This window comes from Hippocampus guttulatus, chromosome 12 (assembly GCF_054856545.1).
Source record: "Hippocampus guttulatus isolate MCC_2025c chromosome 12, RoL_Hgut_1.0, whole genome shotgun sequence".
Classification (NCBI taxonomy): domain Eukaryota; kingdom Metazoa; phylum Chordata; class Actinopteri; order Syngnathiformes; family Syngnathidae; genus Hippocampus; species Hippocampus guttulatus.
In genome coordinates, this window is record NC_141272.1 from 21,734,187 (window position 1) to 21,757,376 (window position 23,190).

A 23,190-nucleotide genomic window follows, 5' to 3' on the forward strand; every position below is an offset into this window, starting at 1 on the left:
CAAATTGAGTGTCACACCTAAACCAAAGGATTATGCACACACTTCAACATGTATTTTGTTCAGGATGGCCTCCTGAAGCCTATATGAGCATTAATTTGACCACACAACTCATTCCTATGAAGATACATTCAAACTCACAAAACATGCTCAGCTCGGGCTGAAAATGCATTTAAAGCAATAAAAACTCAAATTGAGTGTCACGCCTAAACCAAAGGACTTATGCACACACTTCAACATGTTTTTTGTTCAGGATGACCACCTGAAGCCTAAATGAGCATTAATTTGACCACACAACTCATTCCTATGAAGATACATTCAAACTCACAAAACGTGCTCAACTCGGGCTGAAAATGCATTTAAAGCAATAAAAACTCAAATTGAGTGTCACGCCTAAACCAAAGGACTTATGCATACACTTCAACATGTATTTTGTTCAGGATGACCACCTGAAGCCGAAATGAGCATTAATTTGACCACACAACTCATTCCTATGAAGATACATTCAAACTCACAAAACGTGCTCAGCTCGGGCTGAAAATGCATTTAAAGCAATCAAAACTCAAATTGAGTGTAAGGCCTAAACCAAAGGACTTATGCACACACTTCAACATGTATTTTGTTCAGGATGACCTCCTGAAGCCCATATGAGAATTAATTTGACCACACAACTCATTCCTATGAAGATACATTCAAACTCACAAAACGTGCTCAGCTCGGGCTGAAAATGCATTTAAAGCAATAAAAACTCAAATTGAGTGTCACGCCTAAACCAAAGGACTTATGCACACACTTCAACATGTATTTTGTTCAGGATGACCACCTGAAGCCTAAATGAGCATTAATTTGACCACACAACTCATTCCTATGAAGATACATTCAAACTCACAAAACGTGCTCAACTCGGGCTGAAAATGCATTTAAAGCAATCAAAACTCAAATTGAGTGTAAGGCCTAAACCAAAGGACTTATGCACACACTTCAACATGTATTTTGTTCAGGATGACCTCCTGAAGCCCTTATGAGAATTAATTTGACCACACAACTCATTCCTATGAAGATACATTCAAACTCACAAAACGTGCTCAGCTCGGGCTGAAAATGCATTTAAAGCAATAAAAACTCAAATTGAGTGTCACGCCTAAACCAAAGGACTTATGCACACACTTCAACATGTATTTTGTTCAGGATGACCACCTGAAGCCTAAATGAGCATTAATTTGACCACACAACTCATTCCTATGAAGATACATTCAAACTCACAAAACGTGCTCAGCTCGGGCTGAAAATGCTTTTAAAGCAATAAAAACTCAAATTGAGTGTCACGCCTAAACCGAAGGACTTATGCACACACTTCAAGATGTATTTTGTTCAGGATGACCTCCTGAAGCCTAAATGAGCAATAATTTGACCACACAACTCATTCCTATGAAGATACATTCAAAGTCAGAAAGCGCGCTCAGCTCGGACTGAAAATGCATTTAAAGCAATAAAAACTCAAATGGAGTGTCACGCCTAAACCAAAGGACTTATGCACACACTTCAACATGTATTTAGTTCAGGATGACCACCTGAAGCCGAAATGAGCATTAATTTGACCACACAATTCATTCTTATGAAGATACATTCAAACTCACAAAACATGCTCAGCTCGGGCTGAAAATGCATTTAAAGCAATAAAAACTCAAATTGAGTGTCACGCCTAAACCAAAGGACTTATGCACACACTTCAACATGTATTTTGTTCAGGATGACCACCTGAAGCCTAAATGAGCATTAATTTGACCACACAACTCATTCCTATGAAGATACATTCAAACTCACAAAACGTGCTCAACTCGGGCTGAAAATGCATTTAAAGCAATAAAAACTCAAATTGAGTGTCACGCCTAAACCAAAGGACTTATGCACACACTTCAACATGTATTTAGTTCAGGATGTCCTCCTGAAGCCTAAATGAGCATTAATTTGACCACACAACTCATTCCTATGAAGATACATTCAAACTCACAAAAAGTGCTCAGCTCGGGCTGAAAATGCATTTAAAGCAATAAAAACTCAAATTGAGTGTCACGCCCAAACCAAAGAACTTATGCACACACTTCAATATTTATTTAGTTCAGGATGACCACCTGAAGCCTAAATGAGCATTAATTTGACCACACAACTAATTCCTATGAAGCTACATTCAAACTCACAAAACGTGCTCAGCTCGGGCTGAAAATGCATTTAAAGCAATAAAAACTCAAATTGAGTGTCACGCCTAAACCAAAGGACTTATGCACACACTTCAACATGTATTTTGTTCAGGATGACCACCTGAAGCCTAAATGAGCATTAATTTGACCACACAACTCATTCCTATGAAGATACATTCAAACTCACAAAACGTGCTCAACTCGGGCTGAAAATGCATTTAAAGCAATAAAAACTCAAATTTTAAAAAACTTTACCAGTGTAGGCAACTTAATAATAATAATAATACTAATAATACATTTTATTGATAAGCGCCTTTCAAGACACCCAAGGACACTTTACAATAACAAAAAACACAAAACAATACGGGTTGAGCAGCTGACATGTCTGTCATTTTCTTGTGAGAATTAATTTTTTTCCAGAACAACACTCACAAAATTAGATATAGGTCTACATGACTTCCAACATTGTGATGTGCACTCACAGCAGCAATACCAGTCTTCGGCCGCTCAATTCATGCAAATTCTTCTCAAGACACTGCTCATGGTACCACCTTTCGCACTGGGTCTCGTCAAAAGGGGGCTGGGGGGAGAGAACCCTAACATCGCAAGATTATATGTTCGGAAATTTCAATCAGGATAACTCTAAGTTGCTTTTAAAATTCAAATTTTTTCTTTTACTTGAACCAACCCAATTTCAATGATGCATGCAAAGCATCATGAAGACAATGTCGATGCAAGATAAATTGTGTGTTCTTCCATTGTAAAAATCACTCGTTTTGTCAGAGGACCTTTTCCAGGTGGTTTTGCCATTTAGAGCATGCCACAGTGCATGGCGAGAACAAATACGACAACATGACGGAATATCAGTGAACATTAAACTTAAAATTCACAGTGTGTAAATATGGGATTGAAATTTTATCTTGACATTTTATTTTCATCGGAGCAGTGAATAACACGAGATTTTTCGTTGTGGTACAAGTCATAAAAAATGACTTTCTCATAAGCTTTCAGAATTCATCCCTGGTATCAACACTTCCTCTTCATGAAGTAGTTTGAAACAAAATATATCTTTGGCATCATTTCTGGATGCCACAATTAAACATTTTTTGCATGGGTGATCATCATCCAATAAACCTGCTGTGGTCAGTATTTCTGACGATTGTCTTGTTCTCTTATTTTCCATCGCCACATAATGTTCTAAAATTGATGCACGGAATGTCTGGGGAAGGCCTTCATCAGTTCCACTGCCATCTGAAAAAAAATAGCTTGTTTGTCTTGTGGGAGTGACAAAACTGTTTCGGGCGAACAACTTGAAAACACAATTTGTACAAGGCTGCATAAAGCTGGACGATCGCTTGGTTGTGCGTTGAAGTTTTGGACCCTGTGTTGTCAACCCGCGCCACTTTCGGCCTGCCTGGCTTGGAGGAGCTCCGGCGGGGACAAACTGGCGGCATCGCTTCTATACCGGCCCGTCGCGGGCGTATTCGACGAGGTTTATTAGCCCGTTGCTTGACACCCGCGCCCCTCCCGGCTTCCCGCAAGATCCCCCTGATCAGAGCTGCATTGCGATCCGCTAGGAGCAGCCGCGCCCGGGCCGTGTTTTGCAGCGGCATTGTACGATATTTCGCGAGGATGGCCGTGAGCTTTTCACCCACTTCGCTTGCAACCCGGGCCACGTTGGACCGACGGGCGCGGCGAAACTCCGGCGAGGTCAGGCGGGTGGCGTATTTTCCTTCACAGAATGTCGCGCGGGTGTGCGTCGAAGTTTTCTGCCCTTTGTGTTAGGGTCCATTGTTTGTCCACAGTGTCGACCCTCCCTTTTGATTTTGCGCCCGGGACCTAACCGACGCTGTCGCTTGGCCCCGCCAGAGCTGCGCCGTGCCTGGCGGGCCGGCAAAGGCGAGTGTTGCAAGCGAAGAGGTGGAAGACCTCGCGCACACCAACACGACCTGCCGGGAGCAAAGCTGCTGCCCGCTCGGCTCCGCCAGAGATGCACCTCGCTTTGAGGGACAGGGGGCGCGGTGTGCAATCAAAGGGAAGAAAAACTTGGGAATCAAACCGCGCGAAGGTCCGGGACCGAACCGATGCCACCCGCTTGGCCCTGCCGGAGTTGCGCGGGGCAGGTAGGGCCGAGAGTGGTGTGTGTGATAAGCGAAGCGGAGGAACAGCTCACGCCCGCCCGTGAGAAATTTCGGACAGAGCCGTTTTTGCCCACGGCCGAGCCGGAGTTGCTCCGCTGCGGCGCTCAGGCTGTTCCGACGAGGATGTTGGGGCGGAGCGCTGGGAGAACCGCGGGTGTTAAGCAAAGTGTTCGGCTTCGTGAGAGATGAAGAGAGGAACCACGCGCAGACACAAAAAGCACAGAAGGGTTTTATTGCCAGTAAGCGAGACAGGCCGAGGTGGTCACAACTGAAAGGTAGTCAAAATGATCAATTCGAGGAGTGCAGGAATCCTGGAGCGGTACGGCGTCGTCGACACGGCAGGAAGGATCTCTGACGAAGTGACAATGGGTGGCTCTTCAGGCTGGCTTTTATGCTGCAAGTGGCAGATGAGATAACGACTCGCAGGTGTGTCGGGGAGGCAGGTGCACTGATTAGAGAAGCGCCCATCCCACACTGAAAAAGGTAACAATAACTTTTTGGGAGCGGCAAATTCCCCCACAGGAGAACAGAGAAATAGTGGTTTGATTTCGTGGAGTTCGTGGCGCAATGCATGAGGCGTCTGACTACAAATCAGGTCATGCTCGGCCAAAGAGAGGGCGTCCACCAGGTTGAAAAAGAGATGAAGAGCAAACACTGTCAATACATAATAAAGTTTCTCTGTCCCAATATCCCAAAAAAAAAAGCCCAGTCCGAAGTAGCAAGATTAAGAAAATCTTTTGAAAAAACGCTCACATGAGGCGGATTTTGAGCCTTGCCTATGCAGTGATATTAATAATAATTGTAATAATAATCATGAAAAAGTGTGATGGTGGCGTGGCATTCATTTATCTTTTGAATTGGTGCGTTTAGATTTTTGTTTTTTGCTTTTCCTTGTATTTGGGTGTAGTTTCAAGCGCAGCTCATGTTCACACAACGCACATTTTATCTCATTATTTTTAGAGGGTCACAGGAAATCATATGGAAGGCTGCAATGGCCAACTCTCACCAGCAGAGGCTATCGTAAAGTGCTGGCCGTGCATGGACAAATAGGGCTCTCGCATTTCAGAAAGCACAAGAGTGACACAACGTGGCATCAGCTCTGAGCAGCAAATATTGTCAATTCATCGTCAATTTTTTCCGTCCCAAGAACCCCCCAAAAAAGTCAAAAGAGCCAAGATTTTTTAAAAACGCTCACATCAGAAGGATTTTGAGGCGTGTCGATGCAAAAAAAAAAAGAAAAAAGAAAAAAGACAATTAAAAAGTGTGATGGGGACACGACGTTCTTTGAATTCTAAATTGATATATTTCGATTTTTTTTGCTTTCACATGTATTTGGTTTGAGATTCGATTTCAGCTCATGTTCACAGGGCGGACATTTTATGTTGTTGCTTATTTTTAGAGGGTCATAAAAAAAATCCCAGACTTGACTTCTTCGTTTACAGTTGACTGAATAGGGATGATTGTTTTATTTGGGAGCAGAGAGATGTTGACTTAAATTCGCGGAGTTTATGATGCCACGGATAACGTGTCTCAATACGATTCAGTATTCGTTCGCGGAACGTCGCGCGGCTGGAAGCCGACGTTTTCTGCCCTTTGCGTTCGAAACCATTGTGTGTCCACGGTGCCGCCCCTCCCTTTTTTTGTCTCTTTTTCAGTGTGGGCTGGGCGCCTCTCGAATCAGTGCACCTGCCTCCCCTACACACGTGCGAGTCTTCATCTCATCTGCCACTTGCACCATAAAAGACAGCGTGAACAGCCACCCGTTGCCAGTTCGTCAGCGATCCTTCCTGCCGAGCTAGCTGCTGCCACGCCGTTACGCTCCAGCATTTCTGCACTCCTCAACGTGATCATTTTGACTAGCTTTCAGTTGTTTACACCTCGACCTGACCAACTTTCTGGCAATAAAACCCCTCTTCGTTTTTGGTGTCTGTGTGTGGTTCTTGTATTGATCTCTCACGAAACCTAACACTTTAATTCACATTCGACCCAAACTCCTCTTTTGGAGCGTCCCTCGCGCCGAAACGGTGCAGCATCGGCGGTGCCGTGGGCATAAACAACTCGGTACGACATTTCGCGCGGGTGGGCGTGAGATGTTCCTCCGCTTCACTGGTAACCCTGGATACTCTCCGCCGTACGGGTGCCGTGCGCCCCGAACCCGAAGCAATGAGGGACATTTTAGGGCGGTCGGGTTCGGGTAGGGGTAGGGCTCGGGCTCGGGCTCGGGCCGCCCGATCTTACTTCTGCTCCGGCGGTGCCAAGCGGGTGGCATCCGTTCGGTCCCGGACCTTCGTGCTGTTTGATTACCAAAGGACTTATGCACACACTTCAACTTGTATTTTGTTCAGGATGACCTCCTGAAGCCTAAATGAGCATTAATTTGATCACACAACTCATGCCTATGAAGATACATTCAAACTCACAAAACGTGCTCAGCTCGGGCTGAAAATGCATTTAAAGCAATAAAAACTCAAATTGAGTGTCACGCCTAAACCAAAGGACTTATGCACACACTTCAACATGTATTTTGTTCAGGATGTCCTCCTGAAGCCTAAATGAGCATTAATTTGACTACACAACTCATTCCTATGAAGATACATTCAAAGTCAGAAAGCGCGCTCAAGCTCGGGCTGAAAATGCATTTAAAGCAATAAAAACTCAAATTGAGTGTCACACCTAAACCAAAGGACTTATGCACACATTCAACATGTATTTTGTTCAGGATGACCTCCTGAAGCCTATATGAGCTTTAATTTGACCACACAACTCATTCCTATGAAGATACATTCAAACTCACAAAACGTGCTCAGCTCGGGCCGAAAATGCATTTAAAGCAATAAAAACTCAAATTGAGTGTCACGCCTAAACCAAAGGATTTATGCACACACTTTAACATGTATTTTGTTCAGAAGGACCACCTGAAGCCTAAATGAGCATTAATTTGATCACACAATTCATGCCTATGAAGATGCATTCAAACTCACAAAACGTGCTCAGCTCGGGCTGAAAATGCATTTAAAGCAATAAAAACTCAAATGGAGTGTCACGCCTAAACCAAAGGACTTATGCACACACTTCAACATGTATTTAGTTCAGGATGACCACCTGAAGCCGAAATGAGCATTAATTTGACCACACAACTCATTCTTATGAAGATACATTCAAACTCACAAAACATGCTCAGCTCGGGCTGAAAATGCATTTAAAGCAATAAAAACTCAAATTGAGTGTCACGCCTAAACCAAAGGACTTATGCACACACTTCAACATGTATTTTGTTCAGGATGACCACCTGAAGCCTAAATGAGCATTAATTTGACCACACAACTCATTCCTATGAAGATACATTCAAACTCACAAAACGTGCTCAACTCGGGCTGAAAATGCATTTAAAGCAATAAAAACTCAAATTGAGTGTCACGCCTAAACCAAAGGACTTATGCACACACTTCAACATGTATTTAGTTCAGGATGTCCTCCTGAAGCCTAAATGAGCATTAATTTGACCACACAACTCATTCCTATGAAGATACATTCAAACTCACAAAAAGTGCTCAGCTCGGGCTGAAAATGCATTTAAAGCAATAAAAACTCAAATTGAGTGTCACGCCCAGACCAAAGAACTTATGCACACACTTCAATATTTATTTAGTTCAGGATGACCACCTGAAGCCTAAATGAGCATTAATTTGACCACACAACTAATTCCTATGAAGCTACATTCAAACTCACAAAACGTGCTCAGCTCGGGCTGAAAATGCATTTAAAGCAATAAAAACTCAAATTGAGTGTCACGCCTAAACCAAAGGACTTATGCACACACTTCAACATGTATTTTGTTCAGGATGACCACCTGAAGCCTAAATGAGCATTAATTTGACCACACAACTGATTCCTATGAAGATACATTCAAACTCACAAAACGTGCTCAGCTCGGGCTGAAAATGCATTTAAAGCAATAAAAACTCAAATTGAGTGTCACGCCTAAACCAAAGGACTTATGCACACACTTCAACATGTATTTTGTTCAGGATGACCACCTGAAGCCTAAATGAGCATTAATTTGACCACACAACTCATTCCTATGAAGATACATTCAAACTCACAAAACGTGCTCAGCTCGGGCTGAAAATGCATTTAAAGCAATCAAAACTCAAATTGAGTGTAAGGCCTAAACCAAAGGACTTATGCACACACTTCAACATGTATTTTGTTCAGGATGACCTCCTGAAGCCCATATGAGAATTAATTTGACCACACAACTCATTCCTATGAAGATACATTCAAACTCACAAAACGTGCTCAGCTCGGGCTGAAAATGCATTTAAAGCAATAAAAACTCAAATTGAGTGTCACGCCTAAACCAAAGGACTTATGCACACACTTCAACGTGTATTTTGTTCAGGATGACCACCTGAAGCCTAAATGAGCATTAATTTGACCACACAACTCATTCCTATGAAGATACATTCAAACTCACAAAACGTGCTCAACTCGGGCTGAAAATGCATTTAAAGCAATAAAAACTCAAATTGAGTGTCACGCCTCAACCAAAGGACTTATGCACACACTTCAACATGTATTTTGTTCAGGATGACCTCCTGAAGCCTAAATGAGCAATAGTTTGACCACACAACTAATTCCTATGAAGCTACATTCAAACTCACAAAACGTGCTCAGCTCGGGCTGAAAATGCATTTAAAGCAATAAAAACTCAAATTGAGTGTCACGCCTAAACCAAAGGACTTATGCACATACTTCAACATGTATTTTTTTCAGGATGACCACCTGAAGCCTAAATGAGCATTAATTTGACCACACAACTCATTCCTATGAAGCTACATTCAAACTCACAAAACGTGCTCAGCTCGGGCTGAAAATGCATTTAAAGCAATAAAAACTCAAATTGAGTGTCACGCCTAAACCAAAGGACTTATGCACACACTTCAACATGTATTTTGTTCAGGATGACCACCTGAAGCCTAAATGAGCATTAATTTGACCACACAACTGATTCCTATGAAGATACATTCAAACTCACAAAACGTGCTCAGCTCGGGCTGAAAATGCATTTAAAGCAATAAAAACTCAAATTGAGTGTCACGCCTAAACCAAAGGACTTATGCACACACTTCAACATGTATTTTGTTCAGGATGACCACCTGAAGCCTAAATGAGCATTAATTTGACCACCCAACTCATTCCTATGAAGATACATTCAAACTCACAAAACGTGCTCAACTCGGGCTGAAAATGCATTTAAAGCAAAAAAAACTCAAATTGAGTGTCACGCCTAAACCAAAGGACTTATGCACACACTTCAACATGTATTTTGTTCAGGATGACCACCTGAAGCCTAAATGAGCATTAATTTGACCACACAACTAATTCCTATGAAGCTACATTCAAACTCACAAAACGTGCTCAGCTCGGGCTGAAAATGCATTTAAAGCAATAAAAACTCAAATTGAGTGTCACGCCTAAACCAAAGGACTTATGCACACACTTCAACATGTATTTTGTTCAGGATGACCACCTGAAGCCTAAATGAGCATTAATTTGACCACACAACTGATTCCTATGAAGATACATTCAAACTCACAAAACGTGCTCAGCTCGGGCTGAAAATGCATTTAAAGCAATAAAAACTCAAATTGAGTGTCACGCCTAAACCAAAGGACTTATGCACACACTTTAACATGTATTTTGTTCAGAAGGACCACCTGAAGCCTAAATGAGCATTAATTTGATCACACAATTCATGCCTATGAAGATGCATTCAAACTCACAAAACGTGCTCAGCTCGGGCTGAAAATGCATTTAAAGCAATAAAAAGTCAAATGGAGTGTCACGCCTAAACCAAAGGACTTATGCACACACTTCAACATGTATTTAGTTCAGGATGACCACCTGAAGCCGAAATGAGCATTAATTTGACCACACAACTCATTCTTATGAAGATACATTCAAACTCACAAAACATGCTCAGCTCGGGCTGAAAATGCATTTAAAGCAATAAAAACTCAAATTGAGTGTCACGCCTAAACCAAAGGACTTATGCACACACTTCAACATGTATTTTGTTCAGGATGACCACCTGAAGCCTAAATGAGCATTAATTTGACCACACAACTCATTCCTATGAAGATACATTCAAACTCACAAAACGTGCTCAACTCGGGCTGAAAATGCATTTAAAGCAATAAAAACTCAAATTGAGTGTCACGCCTAAACCAAAGGACTTATGCACACACTTCAACATGTATTTAGTTCAGGATGTCCTCCTGAAGCCTAAATGAGCATTAATTTGACCACACAACTCATTCCTATGAAGATACATTCAAACTCACAAAAAGTGCTCAGCTCGGGCTGAAAATGCATTTAAAGCAATAAAAACTCAAATTGAGTGTCACGCCCAAACCAAAGAACTTATGCACACACTTCAATATTTATTTAGTTCAGGATGACCACCTGAAGCCTAAATGAGCATTAATTTGACCACACAACTGATTCCTATGAAGCTACATTCAAACTCACAAAACGTGCTCAGCTCGGGCTGAAAATGCATTTAAAGCAATAAAAACTCAAATTGAGTGGCACGCCTAAACCAAAGGACTTATGCACACACTTCAACATGTATTTTGTTCAGGATGACCACCTGAAGCCTTAATGAGCATTAATTTGACCACACAACTCATTCCTATGAAGATACATTCAAACTCACAAAACGTGCTCAACTCGGGCTGAAAATGCATTTAAAGCAATAAAAACTCAAATTTTAAAAAACTTTACCAGTGTAGGCAACTTAATAATAATAATAATACTAAAAATACATTTTATTGATAAGCGCCTTTCAAGACACCCAAGGACACTTTACAATAACAAAAAACACAAAACAATACGGGTTGAGCAGCTGACATGTCTGTCATTTTCTTGTGAGAATTAATTTTTTTCCAGAACAACACTCACAAAATTAGATATAGGTCTACATGACTTCCAACATTGTGATGTGCACTCACAGCAGCAATACCAGTCTTCGGCCGCTCAATTCATGCAAATTCTTCTCAAGACACTGCTCATGGTACCACCTTTCGCACTGGGTCTCGTCAAAAGGGGGCCGGGGGGAGAGAACCCTAACATCGCAAGATTATATGTTCGGAAATTTCAATCAGGATAACTCTAAGTTGCTTTTAAAATTCAAATTTTTTCTTTTACTTGAACCAACCCAATTTCAATGATGCATGCAAAGCATCATGAAGACAATGTCGATGCAAGATAAATTGTGTGTTCTTCCATTGTAAAAATCACTCGTTTTGTCAGAGGACCTTTTCCAGGTGGTTTTGCCATTTAGAGCATGCCACAGTGCATGGCGAGAACAAATACGACAACATGACGGAATATCAGTGAACATTAAACTTAAAATTCACAGTGTGTAAATATGGGATTGAAATTTTATCTTGACATTTTATTTTCATCGGAGCAGTGAATAACACGAGATTTTTCGTTGTGGTACAAGTCATAAAAAATGACTTTCTCATAAGCTTTCAGAATTCATCCCTGGTATCAACACTTCCTCTTCATGAAGTAGTTTGAAACAAAATATATCTTTGGCATCATTTCTGGATGCCACAATTAAACATTTTTTGCATGGGTGATCATCATCCAATAAACCTGCTGTGGTCAGTATTTCTGACGATTGTCTTGTTCTCTTATTTTCCATCGCCACATAATGTTCTAAAATTGATGCACGGAATGTCTGGGGAAGGCCTTCATCAGTTCCACTGCCATCTGAAAAAAAATAGCTTGTTTGTCTTGTGGGAGTGACAAAACTGTTTCGGGCGAACAATTTGAAAACACAATTTGTACAAGGCTGCATAAAGCTGGACGATCGCTTGGTTGTGCGTTGAAGTTTTGGACCCTGTGTTGTCAACCCGCGCCACTTTCGGCCTGCCTGGCTTGGAGGAGCTCCGGCGGGGACAAACTGGCGGCATCGCTTCTATACCGGCCCGTCGCGGGCGTATTCGACGAGGTTTATTAGCCCGTTGCTTGACACCCGCGCCCCTCCCGGCTTCCCGCAAGATCCCCCTGATCAGAGCTGCATTGCGATCCGCTAGGAGCAGCCGCGCCCGGGCCGTGTTTTGCAGCGGCATTGTACGATATTTCGCGAGGATGGCCGTGAGCTTTTCACCCACTTCGCTTGCAACCCGGGCCACGTTGGACCGACGGGCGCGGCGAAACTCCGGCGAGGTCAGGCGGGTGGCGTATTTTCCTTCACAGAATGTCGCGCGGGTGTGCGTCGAAGTTTTCTGCCCTTTGTGTTAGGGTCCATTGTTTGTCCACAGTGTCGACCCTCCCTTTTGATTTTGCGCCCGGGACCTAACCGACGCTGTCGCTTGGCCCCGCCAGAGCTGCGCCGTGCCTGGCGGGCCGGCAAAGGCGAGTGTTGCAAGCGAAGAGGTGGAAGACCTCGCGCACACCAACACGACCTGCCGGGAGCAAAGCTGCTGCCCGCTCGGCTCCGCCAGAGATGCACCTCGCTTTGAGGGACAGGGGGCGCGGTGTGCAATCAAAGGGAAGAAAAACTTGGGAATCAAACCGCGCGAAGGTCCGGGACCGAACCGATGCCACCCGCTTGGCCCTGCCGGAGTTGCGCGGGGCAGGTAGGGCCGAGAGTGGTGTGTGTGATAAGCGAAGCGGAGGAACAGCTCACGCCCGCCCGTGAGAAATTTCGGACAGAGCCGTTTTTGCCCACGGCCGAGCCGGAGTTGCTCCGCTGCGGCGCTCAGGCTGTTCCGACGAGGATGTTGGGGCGGAGCGCTGGGAGAACCGCGGGTGTTAAGCAAAGTGTTCGGCTTCGTGAGAGATGAAGAGAGGAACCACGCGCAGACACAAAAAGCACAGAAGGGTTTTATTGCCAGTAAGCGAGACAGGCCGAGGTGGTCACAACTGAAAGGTAGTCAAAATGATCAATTCGAGGAGTGCAGGAATCCTGGAGCGGTACGGCGTCGTCGACACGGCAGGAAGGATCTCTGACGAAGTGACAATGGGTGGCTCTTCAGGCTGGCTTTTATGCTGCAAGTGGCAGATGAGATAATGACTCGCAGGTGTGTCGGGGAGGCAGGTGCACTGATTAGAGAAGCGCCCATCCCACACTGAAAAAGGTAACAATAACTTTTTGGGAGCGGCAAATTCCCCCACAGGAGAACAGAGAAATAGTGGTTTGATTTCGTGGAGTTCGTGGCGCAATGCATGAGGCGTCTGACTACAAATCAGGTCATGCTCGGCCAAAGAGAGGGCGTCCACCAGGTTGAAAAAGAGATGAAGAGCAAACACTGTCAATACATAATAAAGTTTCTCTGTCCCAATATCCCAAAAAAAAAGCCCAGTCCGAAGTAGCAAGATTAAGAAAATCTTTTGAAAAAACGCTCACATGAGGCGGATTTTGAGCCTTGCCTATGCAGTGATATTAATAATAATTGTAATAATAATCATGAAAAAGTGTGATGGTGGCGTGGCATTCATTTATCTTTTGAATTGGTGCGTTTAGATTTTTGTTTTTTGCTTTTCCTTGTATTTGGGTGTAGTTTCAAGCGCAGCTCATGTTCACACAACGCACATTTTATCTCATTATTTTTAGAGGGTCACAGGAAATCATATGGAAGGCTGCAATGGCCAACTCTCACCAGCAGAGGCTATCGTAAAGTGCTGGCCGTGCATGGACAAATAGGGCTCTCGCATTTCAGAAAGCACAAGAGTGACACAACGTGGCATCAGCTCTGAGCAGCAAATATTGTCAATTCATCGTCAATTTTTTCCGTCCCAAGAACCCCCCAAAAAAGTCAAAAGAGCCAAGATTTTTTAAAAACGCTCACATCAGAAGGATTTTGAGGCGTGTCGATGCAAAAAAAAAAAGAAAAAAGAAAAAAGACAATTAAAAAGTGTGATGGGGACACGACGTTCTTTGAATTCTAAATTGATATATTTCGATTTTTTTTGCTTTCACATGTATTTGGTTTGAGATTCGATTTCAGCTCATGTTCACAGGGCGGACATTTTATGTTGTTGCTTATTTTTAGAGGGTCATAAAAAAAATCCCAGACTTGACTTCTTCGTTTACAGTTGACTGAATAGGGATGATTGTTTTATTTGGGAGCAGAGAGATGTTGACTTAAATTCGCGGAGTTTATGATGCCACGGATAACGTGTCTCAATACGATTCAGTATTCGTTCGCGGAACGTCGCGCGGCTGGAAGCCGACGTTTTCTGCCCTTTGCGTTCGAAACCATTGTGTGTCCACGGTGCCGCCCCTCCCTTTTTTTGTCTCTTTTTCAGTGTGGGCTGGGCGCCTCTCGAATCAGTGCACCTGCCTCCCCTACACACGTGCGAGTCTTCATCTCATCTGCCACTTGCACCATAAAAGACAGCGTGAACAGCCACCCGTTGCCAGTTCGTCAGCGATCCTTCCTGCCGAGCTAGCTGCTGCCACGCCGTTACGCTCCAGCATTTCTGCACTCCTCAACGTGATCATTTTGACTAGCTTTCAGTTGTTTACACCTCGACCTGACCAACTTTCTGGCAATAAAACCCCTCTTCGTTTTTGGTGTCTGTGTGTGGTTCTTGTATTGATCTCTCACGAAACCTAACACTTTAATTCACATTCGACCCAAACTCCTCGTTTGGAGCGTCCCTCGCGCCGAAACGGTGCAGCATCGGCGGTGCCGTGGGCATAAACAACTCGGTACGACATTTCGCGCGGGTGGGCGTGAGATGTTCCTCCGCTTCACTGGTAACCCTGGATACTCTCCGCCGTACGGGTGCCGTGCGCCCCGAACCCGAAGCAATGAGGGACATTTTAGGGCGGTCGGGTTCGGGTAGGGGTAGGGCTCGGGCTCGGGCTCGGGCCGCCCGATCTTACTTCTGCTCCGGCGGTGCCAAGCGGGTGGCATCCGTTCGGTCCCGGACCTTCGTGCTGTTTGATTACCAAAGGACTTATGCACACACTTCAACTTGTATTTTGTTCAGGATGACCTCCTGAAGCCTAAATGAGCATTAATTTGATCACACAACTCATGCCTATGAAGATACATTCAAACTCACAAAACGTGCTCAGCTCGGGCTGAAAATGCATTTAAAGCAATAAAAACTCAAATTGAGTGTCACACCTAAACCAAAGGACTTATGGACACACTTCAACATGTATTTTGTTCAGGATGACCACCTGAAGCCTAAATGAGCATTCATTTGACCACACAACTCATTCCTATGAAGATACATTCATAGTCAGAAAGCGCGCTCAGCTCAGGCTACAAATGCATTTAAAGCAATAAAAACTCAAATTGAGTGTCACGCCTAAACCAGAGGATTTATGCACACACTTCAACATGTATTTTGTTCAGGATGTCCTCCTGAAGCCTAAATGAGCATTAATTTGACTACACAACTCATTCCTATGAAGATACATTCAAAGTCAGAAAGCGCGCTCAAGCTCGGGCTGAAAATGCATTTAAAGCAATAAAAACTCAAATTGAGTGTCACACCTAAACCAAAGGACTTATGCACACATTCAACATGTATTTTGTTCAGGATGACCTCCTGAAGCCTATATGAGCTTTAATTTGACCACACAACTCATTCCTATGAAGATACATTCAAACTCACAAAACGTGCTCAGCTCGGGCCGAAAATGCATTTAAAGCAATAAAAACTCAAATTGAGTGTCACGCCTAAACCAAAGGATTTATGCACACACTTTAACATGTATTTTGTTCAGAAGGACCACCTGAAGCCTAAATGAGCATTAATTTGATCACACAATTCATGCCTATGAAGATGCATTCAAACTCACAAAACGTGCTCAGCTCGGGCTGAAAATGCATTTAAAGCAATAAAAACTCAAATGGAGTGTCACGCCTAAACCAAAGGACTTATGCACACACTTCAACATGTATTTAGTTCAGGATGACCACCTGAAGCCGAAATGAGCATTAATTTGACCACACAACTCATTCTTATGAAGATACATTCAAACTCACAAAACATGCTCAGCTCGGGCTGAAAATGCATTTAAAGCAATAAAAACTCAAATTGAGTGTCACGCCTAAACCAAAGGACTTATGCACACACTTCAACATGTATTTTGTTCAGGATGACCACCTGAAGCCTAAATGAGCATTAATTTGACCACACAACTCATTCCTATGAAGATACATTCAAACTCACAAAACGTGCTCAACTCGGGCTGAAAATGCATTTAAAGCAATAAAAACTCAAATTGAGTGTCACGCCTAAACCAAAGGACTTATGCACACACTTCAACATGTATTTAGTTCAGGATGTCCTCCTGAAGCCTAAATGAGCATTAATTTGACCACACAACTCATTCCTATGAAGATACATTCAAACTCACAAAAAGTGCTCAGCTCGGGCTGAAAATGCATTTAAAGCAATAAAAACTCAAATTGAGTGTCACGCCCAAACCAAAGAACTTATGCACACACTTCAATATTTATTTAGTTCAGGATGACCACCTGAAGCCTAAATGAGCATTAATTTGACCACACAACTAATTCCTATGAAGCTACATTCAAACTCACAAAACGTGCTCAGCTCGGGCTGAAAATGCATTTAAAGCAATAAAAACTCAAATTGAGTGTCACGCCTAAACCAAAGGACTTATGCACACACTTCAACATGTATTTTGTTCAGGATGACCACCTGAAGCCTAAATGAGCATTAATTTGACCACACAACTGATTCCTATGAAGATACATTCAAACTCACAAAACGTGCTCAGCTCGGGCTGAAAATGCATTTAAAGCAATAAAAACTCAAATTGAGTGTCACGCCTAAACCAAAGGACTTATGCACACACTTCAACATGTATTTTGTTCAGGATGACCACCTGAAGCCTAAATGAGCATTAATTTGACCACACAACTCATTCCTATGAAGATACATTCAAACTCACAAAACGTGCTCAGCACGGGCTGAAAATGCATTTAAAGCAATCAAAACTCAAATTGAGTGTAAGGCCTAAACCAAAGGACTTATGCACACACTTCAACATGTATTTTGTTCAGGATGACCTCCTGAAGCCCATATGAGAATTAATTTGACCACACAACTCATTCCTATGAAGATACATTCAAACTCACAAAACGTGCTCAGCTCGGGCTGAAAATGCATTTAAAGCAATAAAAACTCAAATTGAGTGTCACGCCTAAACCAAAGGACTTATGCACACACTTCAACGTGTATTTTGTTCAGGATGACCACCTGAAGCCTAAATGAGCATTAATTTGACCACACAACTCATTCCTATGAAGATACATTCAAACTCACAAAACGTGCTCAACTTGGGCTGAAAATGCATTTAAAGCAATAAAAACTCAAATTGAGTGTCACGCCTCAACCAAAGGACTTATGCACACACTTCAACATGTATTTTGTTCAGGATGACCTCCTGAAGCCTAAATGAGCAATAGTTTGACCACACAACTAATTCCTATGAAGCTACATTCAAACTCACAAAACGTGCTCAGCTCGGGCTGAAAATGCATTTAAAGCAATAAAAACTCAAATTGAGTGTCACGCCTAAACCAAAGGACTTATGCACATACTTCAACATGTATTTTGTTCAGGATGACCACCTGAAGCCTAAATGAGCATTAATTTGACCACACAACTCATTCCTATGAAGCTACATTCAAACTCACAAAACGTGCTCAGCTCGGGCTGAAAATGCATTTAAAGCAATAAAAACTCAAATTGAGTGTCACGCCTAAACCAAAGGACTTATGCACACACTTCAACATGTATTTTGTTCAGGATGACCACCTGAAGCCTAAATGAGCATTAATTTGACCACACAACTGATTCCTATGAAGATACATTCAAACTCACAAAACGTGCTCAGCTCGGGCTGAAAATGCATTTAAAGCAATAAAAACTCAAATTGAGTGTCACGCCTAAACCAAAGGACTTATGCACACACTTCAACATGTATTTTGTTCAGGATGACCACCTGAAGCCTAAATGAGCATTAATTTGACCACCCAACTCATTCCTATGAAGATACATTCAAACTCACAAAACGTGCTCAACTCGGGCTGAAAATGCATTTAAAGCAATAAAAACTCAAATTTTAAAAAACTTTACCAGTGTAGGCAACTTAATAATAATAATAATACTAATAATACATTTTATTGATAAGCGCCTTTCAAGACACCCAAGGACACTTTACAATAACAAAAAACACAAAACAATACGGGTTGAGCAGCTGACATGTCTGTCATTTTCTTGTGAGAATTAATTTTTTTCCAGAACAACACTCACAAAATTAGATATAGGTCTACATGACTTCCAACATTGTGATGTGCACTCACAGCAGCAATACCAGTCTTCGGCCGCTCAATTCATGCAAATTCTTCTCAAGACACTGCTCATGGTACCACCTTTCGCACTGGGTCTCGTCAAAAGGGGGCCGGGGGGAGAGAACCCTAACATCGCAAGATTATATGTTCGGAAATTTCAATCAGGATTACTCTAAGTTGCTTTTAAAATTCAAATTTTTTCTTTTACTTGAACCAACCCAATTTCAATGATGCATGCAAAGCATCATGAAGACAATGTCGATGCAAGATAAATTGTGTGTTCTTCCATTGTAAAAATCACTCGTTTTGTCAGAGGACCTTTTCCAGGTGGTTTTGCCATTTAGAGCATGCCACAGTGCATGGCGAGAACAAATACGACAACATGACGGAATATCAGTGAACATTAAACTTAAAATTCACAGTGTGTAAATATGGGATTGAAATTTTATCTTGACATTTTATTTTCATCGGAGCAGTGAATAACACGAGATTTTTCGTTGTGGTACAAGTCATAAAAAATGACTTTCTCATAAGCTTTCAGAATTCATCCCTGGTATCAACACTTCCTCTTCATGAAGTAGTTTGAAACAAAATATATCTTTGGCATCATTTCTGGATGCCACAATTAAACATTTTTTGCATGGGTGATCATCATCCAATAAACCTGCTGTGGTCAGTATTTCTGACGATTGTCTTGTTCTCTTATTTTCCATCGCCACATAATGTTCTAAAATTGATGCACGGAATGTCTGGGGAAGGCCTTCATCAGTTCCACTGCCATCTGAAAAAAAATAGCTTGTTTGTCTTGTGGGAGTGACAAAACTGTTTCGGGCGAACAATTTGAAAACACAATTTGTACAAGGCTGCATAAAGCTGGACGATCGCTTGGTTGTGCGTTGAAGTTTTGGACCCTGTGTTGTCAACCCGCGCCACTTTCGGCCTGCCTGGCTTGGAGGAGCTCCGGCGGGGACAAACTGGCGGCATCGCTTCTATACCGGCCCGTCGCGGGCGTATTCGACGAGGTTTATTAGCCCGTTGCTTGACACCCGCGCCCCTCCCGGCTTCCCGCAAGATCCCCCTGATCAGAGCTGCATTGCGATCCGCTAGGAGCAGCCGCGCCCGGGCCGTGTTTTGCAGCGGCATTGTACGATATTTCGCAAGGATGGCCGTGAGCTTTTCACCCACTTCGCTTGCAACCCGGGCCACGTTGGACCGACGGGCGCGGCGGAACTCCGGCGAGGTCAGGCGGGTGGCGTATTTTCCTTCACAGAATGTCGCGCGGGTGTGCGTCGAAGTTTTCTGCCCTTTGTGTTAGGGTCCATTGTTTGTCCACAGTGTCGACCCTCCCTTTTGATTTTGCGCCCGGGACCTAACCGACGCTGTCGCTTGGCCCCGCCAGAGCTGCGCCGTGCCTGGCGGGCCGGCAAAGGCGAGTGTTGCAAGCGAAGAGGTGGAAGACCTCGCGCACACCAACACGACCTGCCGGGAGCAAAGCTGCTGCCCGCTCGGCTCCGCCAGAGATGCACCTCGCTTTGAGGGACAGGGGGCGCGGTGTGCAATCAAAGGGAAGAAAAACTTGGGAATCAAACCGCGCGAAGGTCCGGGACCGAACCGATGCCACCCGCTTGGCCCTGCCGGAGTTGCGCGGGGCAGGTAGGGCCGAGAGTGGTGTGTGTGATAAGCGAAGCGGAGGAACAGCTCACGCCCGCCCGTGAGAAATTTCGGACAGAGCCGTTTTTGCCCACGGCCGAGCCGGAGTTGCTCCGCTGCGGCGCTCAGGCTGTTCCGACGAGGATGTTGGGGCGGAGCGCTGGGAGAACCGCGGGTGTTAAGCAAAGTGTTCGGCTTCGTGAGAGATGAAGAGAGGAACCACGCGCAGACACAAAAAGCACAGAAGGGTTTTATTGCCAGTAAGCGAGACAGGCCGAGGTGGTCACAACTGAAAGGTAGTCAAAATGATCAATTCGAGGAGTGCAGGAATCCTGGAGCGGTACGGCGTCGTCGACACGGCAGGAAGGATCTCTGACGAAGTGACAATGGGTGGCTCTTCAGGCTGGCTTTTATGCTGCAAGTGGCAGATGAGATAATGACTCGCAGGTGTGTCGGGGAGGCAGGTGCACTGATTAGAGAAGCGCCCATCCCACACTGAAAAAGGTAACAATAACTTTTTGGGAGCGGCAAATTCCCCCACAGGAGAACAGAGAAATAGTGGTTTGATTTCGTGGAGTTCGTGGCGCAATGCATGAGGCGTCTGACTACAAATCAGGTCATGCTCGGCCAAAGAGAGGGCGTCCACCAGGTTGAAAAAGAGATGAAGAGCAAACACTGTCAATACATAATAAAGTTTCTCTGTCCCAATATCCCAAAAAAAAAGCCCAGTCCGAAGTAGCAAGATTAAGAAAATCTTTTGAAAAAACGCTCACATGAGGCGGATTTTGAGCCTTGCCTATGCAGTGATATTAATAATAATTGTAATAATAATCATGAAAAAGTGTGATGGTGGCGTGGCATTCATTTATCTTTTGAATTGGTGCGTTTAGATTTTTGTTTTTTGCTTTTCCTTGTATTTGGGTGTAGTTTCAAGCGCAGCTCATGTTCACACAACGCACATTTTATCTCATTATTTTTAGAGGGTCACAGGAAATCATATGGAAGGCTGCAATGGCCAACTCTCACCAGCAGAGGCTATCGTAAAGTGCTGGCCGTGCATGGACAAATAGGGCTCTCGCATTTCAGAAAGCACAAGAGTGACACAACGTGGCATCAGCTCTGAGCAGCAAATATTGTCAATTCATCGTCAATTTTTTCCGTCCCAAGAACCCCCCAAAAAAGTCAAAAGAGCCAAGATTTTTTAAAAACGCTCACATCAGAAGGATTTTGAGGCGTGTCGATGCAAAAAAAAAAGAAAAAAGAAAAAAGACAATTAAAAAGTGTGATGGGGACACGACGTTCTTTGAATTCTAAATTGATATATTTCGATTTTTTTTGCTTTCACATGTATTTGGTTTGAGATTCGATTTCAGCTCATGTTCACAGGGCGGACATTTTATGTTGTTGCTTATTTTTAGAGGGTCATAAAAAAAATCCCAGACTTGACTTCTTCGTTTACAGTTGACTGAATAGGGATGATTGTTTTATTTGGGAGCAGAGAGATGTTGACTTAAATTCGCGGAGTTTATGATGCCACGGATAACGTGTCTCAATACGATTCAGTATTCGTTCGCGGAACGTCGCGCGGCTGGAAGCCGACGTTTTCTGCCCTTTGCGTTCGAAACCATTGTGTGTCCACGGTGCCGCCCCTCCCTTTTTTTGTCTCTTTTTCAGTGTGGGCTGGGCGCCTCTCGAATCAGTGCACCTGCCTCCCCTACACACGTGCGAGTCTTCATCTCATCTGCCACTTGCACCATAAAAGACAGCGTGAACAGCCACCCGTTGCCAGTTCGTCAGCGATCCTTCCTGCCGAGCTAGCTGCTGCCACGCCGTTACGCTCCAGCATTTCTGCACTCCTCAACGTGATCATTTTGACTAGCTTTCAGTTGTTTACACCTCGACCTGACCAACTTTCTGGCAATAAAACCCCTCTTCGTTTTTGGTGTCTGTGTGTGGTTCTTGTATTGATCTCTCACGAAACCTAACACTTTAATTCACATTCGACCCAAACTCCTCGTTTGGAGCGTCCCTCGCGCCGAAACGGTGCAGCATCGGCGGTGCCGTGGGCATAAACAACTCGGTACGACATTTCGCGCGGGTGGGCGTGAGATGTTCCTCCGCTTCACTGGTAACCCTGGATACTCTCCGCCGTACGGGTGCCGTGCGCCCCGAACCCGAAACAATGAGGGACATTTTAGGGCGGTCGGGTTCGGGTAGGGGTAGGGCTCGGGCTCGGGCCGCCCGATCTTACTTCTGCTCCGGCGGGGCCAAGCGGGTGGCATCCGTTCGGTCCCGGACCTTCGTGCTGTTTGATTACCAAAGGACTTATGCACACACTTCAACTTGTATTTTGTTCAGGATGACCTCCTGAAGCCTAAATGAGCATTAATTTGATCACACAACTCATGCCTATGAAGATACATTCAAACTCACAAAACGTGCTCAGCTCGGGCTGAAAATGCATTTAAAGCAATAAAAACTCAAATTGAGTGTCACACCTAAACCAAAGGACTTATGGACACACTTCAACATGTATTTTGTTCAGGATGACCACCTGAAGCCTAAATGAGCATTCATTTGACCACACAACTCATTCCTATGAAGATACATTCAAAGTCAGAAAGCGCGCTCAGCTCAGGCTACAAAAGCATTTAAAGCAATAAAAACTCAAATTGAGTGTCACGCCTAAACCAGAGGATTTATGCACACACTTCAACATGTATTTTGTTCAGGATGTCCTCCTGAAGCCTAAATGAGCATTAATTTGACTACACAACTCATTCCTATGAAGATACATTCAAAGTCAGAAAGCGCGCTCAAGCTCGGGCTGAAAAT